Raw genomic sequence first — 13194 nt, 5'->3', positions numbered from 1 at the left:
CCTGACAATACCACGTGCTAGTGCAGATGTGAAGCAAATGGAAGCCTCCTATGTTGCTATAAGAATGAAAAATAGTACAGTCACATTGGAAACAGTTTGTCAGTTAAGCATTTACTTACCGTAAGACCCAGCAGCCTCACTCCTAGATATTTCTGTGTAACAGGAAAACTTAACATTTACACAAAAACCTGTATGAGAATATTTGAGTCTTTATTCATAATTGCTCAACGAAGGGAACAATCCAAGTGTCCTTCAGCTTCCAAACGGATAAACTGCTGTTCATCTATACAATGGAATACTACTTAGCAATGGAAAGGAACAAACCACGGAGGCACACAACCACACATGGAGGAGGCTCAAGTACGTTATGCTAACTGAGGGGAGCCAAACTCAAAAGGCTACATACATGCAGTAGGAGTCCATTTATAGAGCATTCTGGAATAAGCAAAAGTATAGGGACAGAAAAGATATCAGTGGTTGCCAGGGGCTGGGAGTACAATGAGGGGTTAATTGAAAAAGGGTGTGAGGGGATTTGGGGGTATCTGTAAAGAACTGTTTTATGTCTTGACTATGGTGGTGGTTACCCAATAATGTATTGGAGCTCCACAAAGAAAGGATGAATTTGATTATATAAATTATACCTCAAAAAATAATATTGGTGCTCAAAAGTATACAAGGAGCAATAGTGATAGAGAAATTGAACTATGTATGCAAGGTGATGGAATTAGGTTTTGTTTTCACAAGAAAAATAGACAGTTGTTGATTTGTCCTAAAATGTCAGTGTGTTCCAGAATACAAGAGCTTAGTGAATATGTACAGCAAGATGTAGAGGATATGAAAGCAATGGATTTTATTTGTCTAGGTTTTATAATACCAGAGTCTGAAAAGAGGATACAAAATGTGTTAAAATTTTGGCAAAGTTTGCTCAATTTTGATGGGCTTATTCACAAGATTATGTAAAAGAAAAAAAATTCATGTAAGCTTTTCTGCTGCTACTATATTAGCTCATAACTTTAATTTGGCATTCTCTCTGTGAAAATGATAAATAGGTTTTACAGCCCTTATCCATCTAGATAGCAAAGATTCTGGGTCTCACTAGAATAATTTGCTGGCCTTTATGTTGACTTTATCTCATCTTTGATTATCTAAAAACTAATAACAACAACAAAGGCCAAAATGTCTTCACTCTAAAGAAGCTTGGGTTGCTTACAATCATGTTGCCTTTAAAATATTTACAAATATTATATTGCCACCTAGATTAAATAGGTAACCATATAGTTTCCCCTCAGGCACCTGTGACCCCGCCTTAATCAAGGCATTGAATCTCCTTTGATAACCCTTGATCTGGCCATATTTGAAACCTAAATTGAGAAAAATAAAATGACATGCCCAGGATATTTTTTTACATCAGAACAATATTTTAGGGACACCTGGGTAGCTCAGGGGTTAAGCGTCTGCCTTTGGCCCAGGGCATGATCTGGGGTCCCGGGATTGAGTCCCACATGGGGCTCCTTGCATAGAGCCTGCTTCTCCTGCCTGTGTCTCTGCCCCCGCCCCCTCTCTCTCATAAACAAGTAAAATCTTTAAAAAAAGAAACAATATTTTAGATTTTCAAGAGGTCCCTTGGAAATCATAAGGGTATGTTATTTCACCCTGTAAAAAACAGGTGCTAGAAATAATTACGGTGTTTTCATTTTGCTTTACTCCATACCTTTCAGTTAATTCAACATTATCATAAGAGTTACATGGCAAAAACTGTCAAAATCAAACTGTCAAATGTTTAGCCTTCCCTAGGTTAAGTTTCCATATTTAAGAATGTTATTAATTCAAATATTTCAGAGGTTGTATAGAAATGCCCTGGAGATTGGTCAATATTCTTGCTATCCATAACATGTTCATATCCTCAGGGGAAACAGCAATCAAAGTCTGATGAGATACTTATGCACTCTACCCTAGTATAGAATTTTCTTCTCCATTCTGATATTATTGATCACTGTAATGAATTAACCATGGTCATTCAGTTTCATAATCAAAGAGGCTTCTGCTTTCTTCTGATGCTTGCCCAAAGGTTGTACAGCCTCATATTTGTGTCTTCAACAAGAAAGGTCAGCCGCAGAGCCTCCAGGAAAAAGGATCGTACCAAATACAACTCGGTTTAAGAATAGATCTTGGGTACAGGTCTCTGAGTGGATGTAGCCGAAACAACTTTCAGATTGTATCAGTAGACCGAGTCAGAATTTCAAGGACTCTAAAGAAGTCTACTGTATGAAACCAGATTGCTTACCCAGACCCAGCAAAATGAGAATTAATTACATGGGACCAAATGGACTGGTGAGGGAAATTTAATTTGTGCTCTGGTTGCAATACTGTGGATGTTTTTTAATGTTCTATATTTTATATATTTTATGGACATAGATGAAAATAGGAGAAAGTCTTTTCTCCTTTATTCTTCACTAACCCTCGGTTTGGTAGACTATTTTTAAATCAAAGGGAAACCTCTAATGGTATCGGATTCTTACCTGATTCCTCAGAGTTCAGTAATAAATACTTTTACGGAGTCTCCTTATTTTTTTATGGCAATATAGTTTCTGCCTGAGTTTGTAAGAATCTGTCCTCTTTTTTTACCAGACTATAATTGGACAGGTCAATTGTACAGCCAAGGCCATAACTGGATGTCAGATTTGTGCAGGATTCTCATTTAATTAGGTATGACAAATGCACTATTAAGGAGAATTACTGCTATGCTTATTTTATGGCTGCCCTATGGCGTACTTAGATTAAATATTATTTCTGGGTGTGTCTGTGAAGATGTTCCTGGGTGGGGTTAGCATTTAAATCAATAGACTCCATAAACTAGATTTCCTTCCCCCATGTGGGCAGCCATCATCCATTCTGTTGAGAGCCTAACTAGAGCAAAAAGGCAGAGGAAGGAAGACTTCATCCTCCTCTTGCTCCCAGGCTGCCTCCTAGAGCGAGAACATCAGCTTTCACCCTGGGACTGGGATTTGTACCATGGGCTCCCCTTTGGATTCAGACTAGAATTACACCACTAGCTTTTTTGAATATCCAGGATATAGACAGCAGATCACGGAACTTCCTTGTCTCCATAATTACATGAATCAATTCTTATAATAAATATATTTTTTTAACATATACGTACATCCTATTGGTTTTGTTTCTCTAGAGAACCCTGACTAATACAATTACTGACCTGCTAAGTGGAGCCAATGCCTACAAATCACTCCCAAGGAAACCAGTGTGATATCTGGCTTACAGTCTCAGCATCACAGCTAGTAAGGAAGACCACCTCCTGGTGGCAGGGGAGCTGCACAGATTTGGAAGCCCTCAAGAAGAGGGGAACCCACTCGCCAAATATAGGTACACATACCACCAGGTAGAAGCTGGTGGAGAGACTGCCTTGTACTTCCTTTCCTAGGCTGGGGATGAAAAAGCAAAATAATAGAGGCTTTCAAACACTCAATCCAAGATATTTTTTAAGATTTTATTTATTTATTCATAAGGGACACAGAGAGGCAGAGACACAGGCAGAGAGAGGAGCAGGCTCCCTGCAGGGAAACCAATGTGGGACTCGATTCTGGAACCCTGGGATCGCTCCCTGAGTAGACGGCGGACACTCAACTACTGAACCACCCAGGCACCCCAATCCAAGATTTTTTATTGAAAATTTCTACACAGAAGTTGCTCCATACTGAAGGGCTCTAGATTTGCAGATTTAAGAAGACATGCATTATTAATAAACACCTTTTCTGCACATATGTGAACAATCGGACCAAACATACTGACACCAGCCTTTTTTGGGGATTATTTTTGATACTAGGAGGATGGTAGAGAGACTGCTGAGTTATCCAAAATTTGGAAATAATGTCAAAAAGAGGTTGAAATGTTCTTTCAATACACTACAGGAACGCAGACCCATGCAAATATAGAGGAGTTTATCTTGTTCGATTTATTGCTTAATATTGATTAAAGTTTAGATTTAGTGAAGTTACATGTTAACTTTTATAGATTTTTGTCCAGCAGAGTTACAAATGATTTCTGTCCAATGAAACAGATAACTCCAAAGTTTATAGCTTGTCGCCTTCGTGGACATTAAAGGGTTTGTGTCTAGTCCAGAAATTCTATCCTAATAGCCATTTAATTAATTGCCCATAAAGACTTGGTGCCTTAAATGCTATTTGAACCAGTCTCAACATCTCACTTGTTCCCTTAGTAATTAATGAGTAGAGTAAAATTTTGACAAGTGTTCATTTTATAGTTGCATGAGTTATGATTTTAAAATTCTGAAAATTATAATTTAACATAAATAAAGATCTGTCTTTTCCTTCTTTGTGATCTCAGAAACAGGGGAAGGGATCCCAAAGTCAGTGTAACTGAAATGATGCAATTTCAGAAAAAAGCAAAGAAATTTAAAGCAGGTAGATTTTGCCACAGTCATTGTGTGGGTTTGGCTAAGCTTTCTGGAAAAATGTGTTAAAAAATCATTCACGGGTTCCTGGGTGGCTTGGTTGGTTAAGTGTCTGACCGCAGGTCATGATCTCAGGGTCCTGGGATCGAGTCCTGAGTTGGGCTCCACACTCAGTGGGAAGTCTGTTTGAGGTTCTCTCTCTCTCCCTCTCCCTCGCCCCTCCTCCTCAGTCGTTTTCTCTTTCCCTCTCTCTCTCTCTCATAAATAAATAAATAAATAAATAAATAAATAAATAAATAAATAATCTTTTAAACGAAAATCATTCAGGCTCACCTGGGTGGCTCAGTCAGTTAAGTGTCTGGCTCTTGATCCCAGCTCAGGTCTTAATCTCAGCGTTGAGTTCAAGCCCCATGTTGGACTCCATTCTGGATGTGGAGCCAACTTAAAAAAACAAGAATAAAAACAACTAAAAAGATAAAAAAATCATTCATAGACTACCTTCATGAACCACCTAGATGTCTCAAAATGAGGTACCTCTAATCCTCGATGAGGTATGATATCATGATATCCAAACTATTGTTTGACACAGAGATCTGAAATTATCCATAGTGGATCCTAAAAATATCTGTTGAATAAGTGTCAATACAGCATCAGTGCCCTCTAGAAGTAGAGAGTTAGTGTTCTTTATAGTTGGACCCCTTGGCCTTTATATTCACCTGTTCCAGAATTGAGTTTGCCATACCCTCCTGGACATGTTCTGTTGTTAGCCTGGCTTGTCACATGGGGCCCATTTCTCTGTCCTCACATAGTCTTGGACAGTCTTTAGTTGATTAAAATTCACTCATTTTTCCCAGGCCAGAGCTTCCAGCATGGTGTGTCATTATGATTACATTGTTTATGAACAGACAAATGCTGGCAAATCCAGGGAAGCTTAGCAAGTTATTTGGTTTATTAGGGTCAGGTAGTGGAAGCAGAGTGAAGAGGAAGTGGATTGAATGGCAGCTGGGCTCAGATTCTCCTCCAGTTTGCAAAAATGACCAAATTCACCTCATTCATACTTGTTCTACTCTTTTTTTAAAAGATTTTATTTATTTATTGATGAGAGACAGAGAGAGAGAGAGAGAGAGAGAGAGCGAGAGAGGCAGAGACACAGGCAGAGGGAGAAGCAGGCTCCATGCAGGAAGCCCGACGTGGGACTCAATCCCAGGTCTCCAGGATCACGCCCTGGGCCGAAGGTGGCGCTAAACTGCTGAGCCACCCGGGCAGCCCTTGTTCTATTCTTAATACAGGAAAATAAAATGACACCGCTTGACTATGGAGGTGAGAGCTCTTAAGCACACAGTCTTTAAGAGAAACTTAGAGTTAAAATCCAGTCACTTTGGGGGAACAAATTAAACTGCATTCAAATGCTCAAAAGAAAGGGTTAGGAGGAGGCTGCTACAGGCACCCAGGAAGTAGGTGATAGTGACTTGGACCAGGCTTGTAGCAGTGGAGCATGGTAAAAAATGTCAAGTTCAATAATGTGTATTTTGGAGGTACAGCCAAAAGAACTTACTGATGAATTCATGCAAGGTGTAAGGGAATGAGAGGAATCCAGACGATACCCAGGTTTGGTCTAAATGACTAGGTGCCACCCAATGATGGTGCCCTTTACTCCTTTACTGATGTGAGTTGGTGGGGGGTGCATGGCAATGTGAGCAGAGAGGAAATATATTTTTGTTTAGGACATGTCTGTTTGGGATGCCCTTGAGACATCCACATGGAAGCATTAGAACAACTGGAGCTCAGAGGCTAGGGACCTCCCCAGGCGGGGAGAGAAATGTGAGTTGTCAGCCCATTCAAAGCTGTAGGATGAAACATTATGCCCTAAGAAAAAGGTGTCGATGGGAAGAGAAGAATGTGAGACTAAGGCCTTGGGGATGTCCTACCTGGAAGAGTCTGAGAAAGGAGGAGGGCCTGGTGAAGGAAACTGAGAAGGAGTGATCTCTGAGGTAGTAGGAAAACCAGGAAAATGTGGCATCCTGAAGCCTAGAGAGGAAAATATTTCCAGGAAGAGTGTTCAGCAATGTCAGATGCTACTGAGAGCTTAGAGATGGGGTAAGGAGAGACAATTGACCATTCACTGGCCTTGGCCTGATGTAGGTCATCAGTGACGTTGCTAAGAATCCTATCAGAGAAGAGATAGGGAGGCAAGCTCAATTTATACCAAATGGTTAATAATACAAGTTTTGGTATTAGCCAGAAAACAGTAGTAGCCATTAATTATGACTCAATATGTACCAGGTGTTTTACAAAAATTACCTCATCTAATCATTTAAGCAACTCTGTGAGCTTGCAGTGCCATCAGACTCACTTTATAGAAAAAGAAATCGAAATTACAGTATGTAAACAAACTAGTGTCACACCCCATCAATGGCAAAGCCAGGATCCACGCAGAAGCTATTTGACTACCTTAACCATTTTGGTAAACTGCTTCCTATAGCCTGGGTGGCTCAGTGGTTGAGCATCTGCCTTTTCCTCAGGGTGTGATCCCGGGGTCCTGGGATTGAGGCCCAAATTGGGCTCCCCGCAGGGATACTGCTTCTCCCTCTGCTGTGTCTCTGCTTCTCTCTCTGTGTCTCTCATGAATAAGTAAATAAAATCTTAAAAAAAAATAGAATTCAGCTGCTCTATCAGCCCACCTGTATAATTTTGGGTGGCACTTAACTTCTCTGTAAGATTCAATTTCTTACATATTTCATAAAATGGATATATTATATAGAGAGAATGCTTGTGAGCATTAGTTGGGTTATTATATGCAAAGCCTTATCACAGAGCTTGACCCACTGTTATTATCTGGTGCAACCTCGTCATTTCACAGATAAGGAAGCCAAACCCCAGAGAGCCCAGAGTACTTGTCAGAAGTACATGGAGTGTCAGAGGAAGACTGTGCAAATATCCTGACCTGCTCCAGAGCTCTGGGCTGTAAGGACCTTTGACCAGTTATCTTTCTAGGAAGCTCCCTACCTAGGGACCAAAATACTCTTTGATATAGTTCCAATGCACTTGTGAGCTACTCAAAACAGTTCCCGCTCAGGCAACAAATAACTCACCATGTCATTCCCTGCCTGATGCCTTTTGAAACAGCACTGTTCCCATGAGTGCTCTGTCACTGGAGTGACAATCCCTCATGTTGTACATCTCCCCAAAGCTGACTCTGCTTTTGTGTTTTAAAATGCCCAAGACAGATCACAGAAAGTGCCAGTTCATTCCAGAAAGCAGACGGGTATCCTTTATGCTGCCCTGTGGCTAAGTGGGGGAAATGTCTGATAATATTTATTTATTTATTTATTTATTTCCTTTTCAATCTACCTCAGTTGTGGTTTGGTTAGGATAAAAGTTCTGAAAGATGGACTTTGATTTCATAGAGTTCTAAATCTTGGAGGTTTTCATGGTCCCTTAGACTCAGAATCATGGATGGCAACTGTAGAAGGGACTCAGAGAGTAGCTTTACTACTTGGGGTTGTGGGGGACTGTGAAACCCCTTTGGGAACTGTGTAGCAAGGTGAGGTGGGGTTAGGACTCTGGCTTCCGACCCTAGCCCTTAGTAGAATAACTTTGTCTTTATCTGCTTCATACACAAGGCTTGCTGTAGGAAAAGCGTTCTCATTTAAAAATCATTGATCTAATCTAAGTTTATTATCTTATAGAGATGGAAACTGAGGTCCATGTAGGCGAACAGAGTTGTCCAATATACAAGAGTAAGCCCATCCCAGAATTTAGACTCGAGCTCAAGTCACTGACATGCCACAGAGATTGGTTTCCCCACTCAGGAGGACTATAGGTTGGCTTTAACTTTTGACCTAAGTTCCAGCATGGGGATCAGTGATATTTTCCTGTGAAGGGTTAAATTATCAATATTTTCAGTTTTACAGGTTATGCAGCCATGGACAATATGTACATGTTTAACCATGTGTGTGTTCCAGAAAAACTTTACAAAAACAAGCATTGGACTTGGTGCTTGGCATGTAGTGGGCTGACCGCATTGTAGCACTGCGAGAAGCAAATGGGGTGTGGATCAGTAGCAAGAGATCACACACATACACAATAAGAATGGATTAAGGATTGATTGATTTCCTTGAAAGCTCAGCATGTTGGAGGGATGGACAGCAGACCCGGAAACAATGAAACAATGGACAGTTTATAACAGATGGAAGGGGAGGACCAGGTCTGCCTGAGGTCATGGGTGGGACATCTGAGAAGGCTTCACAAAGAGCACTTCGAGTCAGCCTTGGCCAATTTCGCCAGGTCTGGAAGAGGCAGACCATCTCAGAGAGAGGAAAAAGCACATGGAAAAACCTGGCAGGTGGGGGTGGGGTGCAGAGGTTAGGACTTGTTGGGGTGAGAGGCTGGGGGAAGATGGTAAAAGTTCGATGAGTCCTGTGGAGAAGGCTGAATTTTATTCTTATGGATGATTGGGAGCCATCGAAGGGGCTTTAAGCAGGGGGGTGATGTGAAAATGAGGCATTTCATAGAGATGGATGTAGCACCCTGGGGTGAATAGAATGTTGAGGTTTGGGGCAGGGAGATATTAGCAAGTTACTGGAACTATCCAGGTGAGAGATGATGGGTCAGGGTTAGCAGCAATCTGGACAGTTGCTACTTCCCCACAAACACGACTGTCTAGAAGGGTCTGTGTAACAGAACAGATGTTTTTTTTTTTTTTTTCCAAAGAAGGTACTCAAATGGCCAACCGGTACGTGAAAAGATGCTCAACATCATTCATCATCAGGGAGAGGAAAATCAAAACCACAATGAGATACTACCTCACATCTGGTAGGATGGCTGTTCTAAAAAAAAAAAAAACAAAAATAAACAACAAGAGATAACAGTGTTGGTGAGGGTGTGGGGAAGGGAACCCTTGTGCACTGTTTGTGGGAGTGTAAATTGGTGCAGCCACTGTGGAAAACGGTATGGAGTTTCCTCAAAAATTAAAAATGAGATCTACTGTATGACTAGCTGTTCTACTTCTGGGCATATATCTGAAGGAAATGGAACCACTGTCTCAAAGAGATATCAGCAGTCCCACATTCATTATAGCATTATTCACAGTAACCAAGGTATGGAAACTAAATGTCCACTGACAGATAAGTAGATCAAGAAAACGTAGTGTATGTCTACAGTGGAATACTAAAACCATAAAAAAGAAGGAATTCCTGCCATTTGTGTCAACATGAGTGAAGCTTGAGGGCATTACGCTAAAAATGAGATAAATCAGACAAAGAAGGGCAAATACTGTATGATCTCATTTATACATGGAATGCAAAAAGGCCAAATGGATAGAAACAGAGAACAGATTCTTGGTTTCCCAGAGTAGGGGGAAATGGGTGAAGGTGTACAAAGTTCCAGTTATGAGATTAGTTACTTCTGAAGAGGTAATGTACAGCATGGTGATTATTAATGATGATACAGTATATCATTGAAAGCTGCTAAGAGAGTAGTTTTATTATTTTTTCTAAAGGTTTTATTTATTTATTCATGAGAGACACACAGAGAGAGGCAGAGACACAGGCAGAGGGAGAAGCCGGCCCCATGCAGGGAGCCTGAAGTGGGACTCGATCCCGGGACTCCAGGATCACGCCCTGGGCTGAAGGCGGCGCTAAACTGCTGAGCCACCCAGGGATCCAGAGAGTAGGTTTTAAAAGTTCTCACTGCATACACACAAAAATTGTAACCTGAATTGAGGTGATGGGCCACCTTGGTGGCTCAGTATGTTAAGCATCTGCCTTCAGTTCAGATCATGATCCTGGGGTGCTGGGATGGAGCCCCGCATCAGGGTCCCTGCTTCTTCTGCTCTCTCTGACCCCTGCTTGTGCTCTGTCTCTCTCTCTATCTCAAATACATAAAAACAAAATACTTAAAAAAATAATAAAATTGAGGTGATAGATGTTCAATTAACCTCATCGTGGTAATCATTTTGCAACATGCACATGTTTAAAATCACTGCGCTGGCCACCCTAAACTTACATAATGTTACTTGCCAATTACATCTAAGCGGAGCTGGGAAAAAAAAGAAGTAAAAAAAGACAAAGGTCTGTGTATATAATAGGCGATGCATGTTTGATTGACTATTGATTGACTCAGAGCCAGGAGACTTAAATTTAATGCCTATCTACTTCTCATGAGCCATGTGAGGTTGGGAATGTCATTTAGCCTCTCTGAGCTTCAGGCACCTCATCTTTTGAGTGGTGATTATAATACCTCCTGCCAAAGATTGTTGTGAAGATTAAACAGGATAATGTATGAAAGCTCCACTTTCAATCCTGGGTTTTTTTTTAATGTACAAATACATAGCAAAGTGTTTTTCTTTTAATATAAATGGAATTCTCAAAGAGATTAAGCCTGCAGAGAGATTTATCCTTACAGTGATAGGCGCTGCTCTTGAAGTTGTAATCCACTGTGGAAATCGGGGATCATTTTGACATTTCTCATGGATCATCAGGATATCCTCGAAGGCCAGAGAATAGGTTTTAAGATGTCTCCAAGGCTGGAATTTTAATAAAATGTGCATTCCTTGTAAATTACACTGCTCACATGAAAATTTGCTATATGCTACAAATAGAGATTGCTGCTAACCTTGATGCCAAATGAGGATTGCATTATTTTAAATTTGATTGATGCCATTCTCTTGTGCATTCCTGGAAGAAATATAGTGAAGTCAGGTGACTCCCTACCAGTCTTAAGTGACACTTAGCATGATGGTTATTCAATAAAGATGTTCTTCTTAAATGTGTAGGAGGCACCCGCGCAACTAGATTCAATTGCACACTGAAGGGTGTGCATATTCATTCTTCCCAATTGTTACCGAGAGTCCAATTTTAATTTGTTTGCTATTTCTGTTATTACCAAGCCCTACTTAGTATACCCATTGAAAGTCCTTAAGAATATTAACAGGGAATCCTCCTAGAATTGCTACGGAGTTTCTAAATGTTTGTGAATTACCCTGACAAGCTTTTAGTTCTAACTCACATTAAGTAGATTTCATTATTAACAAGAATATGTGCAAATTAAAATGAGTCTATTAACATCTTAAATACACTGCATTTTTTAAAAGAAAGCAAGTGGGAAAAAAATTGAGAGAATGCATTTTGCAAAAACAAAGTTGCCAAAAATAGAGAAAAGAAACCAAATTTAACCATCCTAATAAGGACACCCTGATTGTGTTTACAACCAAGTACTGAGAAATATTATGAAGAAGAAAGTCAATTGGACCAGAAATCTGGGGCCTGAGTTCCAGTTTTAGGTCAGTTTAGAAAACAAAAACAAAAACAAAAACAAAAAACCATACACCGATCTGTCAACAGTCTAATTCACCATATAGACAATTTGCCAAATAGAAATTCAGAGAATTTCCTCAGACTGTATTTGTTTTAGTTGGAGGATTGCTTTAAAAAACATGTTTAGAAGATTTCGGTGAGGTTTTAGGTGACTGGCTTTCCTTTTGCCTCCAGAACAAGAGTTCAAGCTCTGTTCCTGTCCCAAGCTGCCTGTGGCAGGAGCTCGCGTAGCAGAATCAGAGCGGGGAGCCCCTCTGCAGGAAGAAGCGTGAGGCAAGGGGCAGCTGATAACCAGGTCTGGGCTATGCACCCCATCAAGAGCTCCTAAAGGAGCAGAAGGCAGAGGCCAGAGACGGCCGAGGGGCAGAGTCCAGAGGGTACAGATGGGGAAGTGCAGAGCCCTGAAAGGAGAGGACGAGCCTGGAGCAGACGGCGGACTGGGACTGCCCAGGGGTTCAGTACGAATTGCTGTAAATCTTATCAGTAGTGAAAACTGGAGCAAGTTCCTGATGAATTTCAAAAATGTCATTTGGTGACTTGACATTTGGTGGACTGACATTCAGTGCACTGGCTTTTATCAAACTGACCAGCAAGCTTGCCATTCGATGAACTGGTTGTTCAGGAACCAGACTCAGCCCCAGGCTGGGAGGCTGGGGGGCATGGCCCTGGCCAACGCAGCCCTCCTCCGGGGGCCTCCCCGCGGAGCGGCAGGGCCAGAGCAGGTTGGAAAAGCATGAGGAAGGCCCTTCTCCGGAGAGGTGCCCTGCGGGGAGCGGGAAGGCCCAGCAACGTAGGCTCCTGGCCTCGAACCCCCAAACCAATCAGGCCTGCCCTCTTTTACCCTATGAGGTTTTTATTTGGGGGGGGGGATATTTCACTGTTAACAACAGAAACACATTTTGACATCAAACCACTAAAAAATACCGTCATGCATTCCTGGGGAGAATTATAGTTAATACTTTTGGAGCACTGGCTAGATCTATCCCGGACAGTACGTCCTCACTCTCACTCCTGCCCTTTGAGGAAGGTGACTGTCATCCTCACCTGGCAAATGAGGAACTGGGCTCCGAGTGGCACCAAGTCAGGGTCCCTGACTTTCTGTAGAAAGCCACACATTCCCGAATGTCTCCAGGCAAGCAGCAAGTGCCCTGGTGCGGCTCTTTTGATCTCACTCATCTGGGGACTTCCTAGGGGACTTTGGGCGGCCTTTTGGAGCACTTTGCAACTTGGCCTCGAGCTGTGTTCCCCAGCGGCTACAGGTCCCCCCAGGTGAGCGTGGTCAGATCACCCACTGGGCCCTTCCTGCTCCCGAATGGGTCTCGCTGCCTCTCCTGTGTCTTTCTCGGCTGTCTAGCCTCATTCTCACCCTCGGCGGGAAACCGACCTATACTTAGGGGCACCGTGGCGGGGCAAGGAGGCGCTGGCCCCCGCACACCGATCGACAAGTCGGCG

At 41.9% G+C, this 13194-nt stretch overlaps 1 long non-coding RNA gene across 3 annotated transcripts in view; it reads right to left on the bottom strand.

The window, feature by feature from the left end:
• Nucleotides 1-13194, bottom strand: part of LOC144319750 (uncharacterized) — a 36402-nt gene that overhangs the window by 21224 nt on the left and 1984 nt on the right. For 2 of the 3 annotated variants that reach the window (XR_013385477.1, XR_013385476.1), the window contains exons 3-4: nucleotides 11042-11103; nucleotides 10830-10952 (exon numbers count right to left, since the gene is read on the bottom strand). This is a non-coding gene — a long non-coding RNA (uncharacterized LOC144319750). Of the gene's footprint in view, nucleotides 1-10709; nucleotides 10953-11041; nucleotides 11104-13194 lie in introns of those variants that run through there. The other variant, XR_013385475.1, reaches the window with a different exon arrangement.

This window comes from Canis aureus, chromosome 8 (assembly GCF_053574225.1).
Source record: "Canis aureus isolate CA01 chromosome 8, VMU_Caureus_v.1.0, whole genome shotgun sequence".
Taxonomy (NCBI): domain Eukaryota; kingdom Metazoa; phylum Chordata; class Mammalia; order Carnivora; family Canidae; genus Canis; species Canis aureus.
Note: the sequence above shows the minus strand (reverse complement) of the source record. Positions and strands in the feature narration are given on the sequence as shown.